This window comes from Bidens hawaiensis, unplaced genomic scaffold (assembly GCF_021521415.1).
Source record: "Bidens hawaiensis isolate Kalapana, Puna unplaced genomic scaffold, B.hawaiensis_p1.1 tig00021674_1, whole genome shotgun sequence".
In the NCBI taxonomy this organism is placed as follows: domain Eukaryota; kingdom Viridiplantae; phylum Streptophyta; class Magnoliopsida; order Asterales; family Asteraceae; genus Bidens; species Bidens hawaiensis.
In genome coordinates, this window is record NW_027493365.1 from 219,153 (window position 1) to 225,152 (window position 6,000).

General features: G+C 33.6%; 1 pseudogene across 1 annotated transcript; it reads left to right on the forward strand.

The window, feature by feature from the left end:
- Window positions 1-137: 137 nt before the first annotated feature.
- Window positions 138-5,796, forward strand: LOC143563961 (G-type lectin S-receptor-like serine/threonine-protein kinase At4g27290; annotated as a pseudogene). Its single transcript, XR_013140754.1, has 6 exons — window positions 138-1,728; window positions 1,802-2,184; window positions 3,899-4,109; window positions 4,182-4,419; window positions 4,493-4,643; window positions 5,458-5,796. The product of XR_013140754.1 is annotated as a G-type lectin S-receptor-like serine/threonine-protein kinase At4g27290 (transcript).
- Window positions 5,797-6,000: the final 204 nt, after the last annotated feature.

Sequence of the window (6,000 nt, forward strand, 5' to 3'; positions counted from 1 at the left end):
TAGGAGTTGACATATATTGTAATCTTCTTTTTATATTCCTCAAGTATTATTTTTATGGACTAATAAAAACCAATAGATGACCTTCCTTTGAATCTGTCAATTTTTTGATGACATCTGAGCAGAAACTACTAAAATCTAAATCGGAGTTTTGTATTTAAACTGATGGATTGTATAAAATTTTGGTTCCCATTCTCATTATAATAATTCCCCTATATAGGGTCAAGAACAATATCTTTTAATAATATACAAATATTATCATAATCATAGTTACATATATCGTCCCAATATATAATATATGCTATTATATATTCCCTTTCAAAGAGAAAATACATGCTTGCAATTGATTGATGCTCCACAAGTCCACGGGACCGTCAAAGATGTTCTTATTTCTGAATTGCAAAAGCATGATTACTAGTACGTTAATGGCTGAAATTAGAAGAGTGACTAACAGCAGGTTGATCTTCGGCTTATTTGTTTTATTTTATGCATCAATATCTTTTTCCTTTGGTGCAGAGTCTGCAGACACCATATCTGCAAACCAAATCATTAGATATAATGATACCATCGTTTCGCCACAAGAAATCTTCGAACTTGGTTTCTTTAGCCCCGGCAGCTCCACAAACCATTATGTCGGAATTTGGTACAAGAAAACATCGTACCGAACCGTCGTATGGGTAGCCAACCGGGATGCACCACTTGCGCATACCTCGGGTGAGCTAAGTCTCACCCTTCAGGGAGTTTTAAGTCTCCAGGACACCACCACGGGCACGGTCCTATGGAACTCATCCGGCATGACACCAGTCAGCAATCCTACTGGTCGGCTTCTAGATACAGGCAACTTTATAATTTATGAAGAACGTGACAACATTAATCAAGAAAATCCCATATGGCAAAGTTTCGACTTTCCAACAGACACTTTACTTTCCGGAATGAAGTTAGGCAAGAATTTGGTTACCGGGGTTGAAAGCCGCATCACGTCATGGAAATCCGACGATGATCCGGCTATGGGCAATTTTTCTTATTGGATTGATACCAGAGGTTATCCTCAAGTGATCCTATCGGAAGGCCCGGAGATAAAAATCCGCGGTGGTCCATGGAATGGACTCAGGTATACCGGATACCCTAACTTGAGACCAAACCATTTTTACAATTTCACCTTTGTTATTAATCCAAGAGAAGTTTACTACCGCTATGATCTTACAAATACTTCATCTTTAACGCGGGCGGTGTTACACCCAAATGGTCATGTAGAGCGCTTGTTATGGAGTGATCACAAACAACAATGGACCTTTTATATGGCCCCAGAACACGATCAATGTGATTTGTATGATGTTTGCGGGCCATTCGGGAGATGCAACATTGTTAACTCCCCAGTTTGTGAATGTTTGAAGGGGTTTGAGCCCAAATCTCCTATTCAGTGGAGGGATGCAGATTCGTCACAAGGGTGTCGACGTACCATCCCTTTGGATTGTGGACCGGGGGAAGGGTTCAACAAATATTCTAACTTGAAGTTACCCGACACTCAGAGGTCATGGTATAACCAGACCATGACCCTTGAGGAATGTGAGATGAAGTGCAAAAGCAATTGTTCGTGTAGTGCTTACACACATTCGAATATCTCAGGGGCTGGGAGTGGTTGCTTGCAATGGTTCGGTAACCTAACTGATATTAGAACGTTTGCTGAAAACGGGGACACTCTTTATATACGAATGCCATCTTCAGAGTTAGGTAAATCAAAACAATTCATGTCTTTTTTTTTGTTGGCACAACAATATTGATATGAATATCATGTTTGGTACAGAAAACACGAGCAACTCAAGTGCAAGGATAAGATTACGAGTTATAGTACCCGTAGCATTTTTGGTTTTGGTCATCCTAGCTTTGATATGCTTATTTTATCGTTTCGATATGAAGAAGCAACATCAGCAAGGTATGAAGTTTGAATGCCTAAAATGTATTTAAATCACATAAATCCTATATACTCCTCGTGTTACTAGTTGAATTAAATGAATTATCCACTTCACAGGGAAATCTAAAAACAAGTTTGAACATGATCCTGAAAATAGAAATGGCAGAGAAGATCTAGAGCTACCATTATTTGGCTTATCTACGTTACTTAAAGCTACAAACAACTTTTCAATGAGCAACAAACTTGGAGAGGGCGGTTTTGGTCCTGTTTACAAGGTATTCTATGATTTCATTACCTTCTATGCTGTACGTATAGTGTTTATGTTGGTGATTTTAATGTTATCACGTTTTTACATCGTTGTATTTAATGCATAAGAAGAATATAACTAACAAACCGTATTCAACGATAATGAAACGCGCCCATGCATTTTCAGTTAGGAGATAGTATACGTCAAACTACACCTCCTACACAGCTACACCACATGAGAGTACTATGATCACATCATAGTTATTAAATGTGATAGGCGAACATGCATGTTGCAGGTGCTAGGCGCAAAAAAAGCGTTGGCCTGAGACAAAACAAAGCGTACTTAAATAAAAAAAAATTATAATGACAAACAATACCTCATTTAGTCTATTACTAATCTAATAATCGAAAACAAAAAATAGAACAAAACAAAATTTTACTAACCTTATAATCGAAAACAAAAAACAAAACAGAAACCAGTCACAAGGTGGACTAAATTAACAAAACCATATATTACTAACCTCATAATCGAAAACAAAAATTAAAACAAACCAGAATTTTACTATACTCATAATCGGAAACAAAAAACCATTAACAAGGTGGACTAAATTAACCAAACAGAATATAACTAACTTCATAATCAAAAACAAAAATTATAACAACACAGAATATTAATAACCTCATAATCTAAAACAAAAATTAAAAGAATATAAATATGTTGCTTATGGTAGCGGCTGGCTGGTAGGCTTTGTAGCTGTTGATATGTGATAATACTAAGCTTAATATCTTTCATTATAAGGATAGAGACTAACAGTTAATTATGTTAATCCCTTATATTTTGGGTAAGTTGTTTAAGTATTAATCACATAAAATCAAGGTAAATAAAAAAATAAAAAAGTTATGCACGTGCCCTTATAATCCTAAAATGTCGACTTTAGTCAACCTAAGCGTTGTAATTGCGCCTCGCCCTTAAAAGTCGCCTAGGCGATTGGGCGCACCGTTTTTTTTTTACTATGGATCACATATATTTCTAATCACTAGGTATAATATACATATTTTTTTTTTCAAAATAGGAAAAGTACTAAGTGGTTTATAGGAGAGATTTTTTTCATTTTAAATTTTTATGTTTGTAAGTGATCCGTCATTTGAAATGGCGAATCTTATAAGTTGTTTTGTTGTTAGATCTTGTTATTCTCAATTTTCGGTTATACAACATACATACATATAGTTCTCCTTTTCAAGTATATAAGAGAGAAGAAGAACATCGTATACATAATATCTCCACAATAAGTTGGACATCAAAGGAGATTAGAGAACCTATATAATCATGGTTGTAAAAATTCCGATTAGACGTCAATTAATCATCGTTTAATCCTGATTGATCACCGAGTAATTTTCCAAGTTAATCTCTAGTTCTGATTAATCCCTAGCTACCCCACTTATAAAATATAATGACATCATCTTCAAATAAAATCGAATCTTTCAATTAGTATATCTCATTTCTTTCTTGAATCTTGTCTTATTTTTAAAGAATAAATGTTACAAACAACTAACATGATGACGAATGATTGTTGCCACCTAGCGGTTACCACATTCGATATGAATTCCGGGTGGTATTCTTATGAATTTATGATCAAAAGTGCGCATTGTGATTAGATGGAAGAAATCATAAAACATGCAATCTTTGGAGATGTTACGTATATAAGGTATTTTCTCCCTTACATTTAAATTGTTATATTCCAGGGTATACTTAAAGATGGGAAGGAAATAGCAGTGAAGAGGCTAGCAACAACATCTTCTCAAGGACTTCATGAGTTCAAGAATGAAGTCATCTCAATATCTAAACTACAACACCGCAATCTTGTCAAGCTTTTGGGTTGTTGCATAGAGGGAGCCGAAAAGCTGTTGATTTATGAATATATGCCAAACAAAGGCCTTGATTCCTTCATATTTGGTAAATAAAATGATAAGAATAAACATATAAAGGTATCAATTAAACCACTAAATTAGTTCAAACTATTCACAGAAAAAACTCGAAGCAAACTCCTTGATTGGCCTGCACGTACCCACATTATCAATGGAATTGCTCGCGGTCTTCTTTATCTTCACCAAGATTCTCGGCTTAGAATCATACATAGAGATCTCAAAGTAAGCAATATTTTGCTTGACGCAGACATGAATCCAAAGATATCAGATTTCGGCACAGCTAGAACTTTTGTAGAAAAACAATTAGAAGCAAGCACACGTAGAGTGGTTGGAACATAGTAAGAATACTGTACCCTAACTTCGATCTAGTTTATTTTGTGAATCACTTGCATTAACTTTGGTTCTTCACAGTGGATACATGGCGCCAGAGTATGCAGGAGATGGTGTCTTTTCGACAAAATCAGACGTATATAGCTTCGGTGTAGTAGTGCTAGAAATTATATGTGGAGCGAAAAACAGAGGATTTGTCCATCAACAATACGGCAACAATCTTATTGGATACGTAAGTTTTGTCATGGTAATTTTGAAATTGCAATTAATATATATATATATATATATATATATAGAAACATGATCAAATACATTTTATTCTTAACATGAAAATAGTGAGAACCAATTATTTGGTATTATTAGGTTTATTTTTATAGGTGTTTGTTGTTATTTTTTGTTCGTATTTGCTAGTTTTCGATTATGATATGTTATAAGTATTTGCTGATTTATATTTTGTTGTTATTATTAGATTTTTTCTTTTGTTGTTATAAGTATTTGTTGGTATTTGCTGTTATTATTTTGTTCTTGATTTTGATTATTTTGTTGTATTTTTTAGGTTTTTTTCTTTGTTATTATAAATCATTGTTTATGTAGATTGGTATTGTTTCTTACGTTCTCATTTTTTTATAAATTATTATTATTTCCTACGTTCTCATGTTAAGATTAAAATGCACATGAACATTTCCATATATATATATATATATATATATATATATATATATATATATATATATATATATAAAGGGTAGAAGGCATCCTTTTTTATAGTCTTTGCCCTCAGTTTTCCTCATTTATTTTCCTTTTAACAACTTTTATTTAAGTTATATTGATATTTTCTGTAATTATTTTTTGTATTCAGTGTCTAACAAAATATATAACAGCTTTGTCTATATTTCAAAATATATTTAATTGAAATGCGAATTGTATGTATACATATTAAATTAATATTACTCAGTGTCGTAATATGAATATAATTTAGTTTTCGTAAAAGAAAGTTAATATTAAAATGACACTAAAACATAACTTGTGCTATTTGATCTTGGCAGGCATGGGCACTCTATAATGAAGGTAGATCATTAGATTTGGTTGCTAAGTGTCTGGGTGAATCAGTCAATGTTTCTCAGGTTCAACGATCGATCCATGTTGGTTTGTTGTGTGTTCAACGTCACCCAAAAGATAGACCGAATATGACTTCCGTGATCTTGATGTTAGGGGGTGAGAGTCCATTGCCATCGCCTAAAGAACCCGGTTTTTACGTTGGAGAGGTTCAAGATACTTCACAAACGTCAAGCTCGCAAAGAATAAGTTTTAATGACCTAAGCATTACAATATTGGATGGTAGATGATGGTGCTAGGTTATCTCCAAACTATGGTAATATATTGTATTTAAAATATGTCCCAAAATTAAGACATTTGGAACCACGCGCAGCTTCGAATGAATAGCAGAAAACGTAGTAATTGAGTAATCCAGCTTGAAGGGCATTACGGGAGGTTAAGGGTGATAAAATGTGGAGTTGTGATTTATGTTGAAATATATAAATATTTTAATTCAATAGCAAAATCATATTAAATACACAAATGCAATTGTT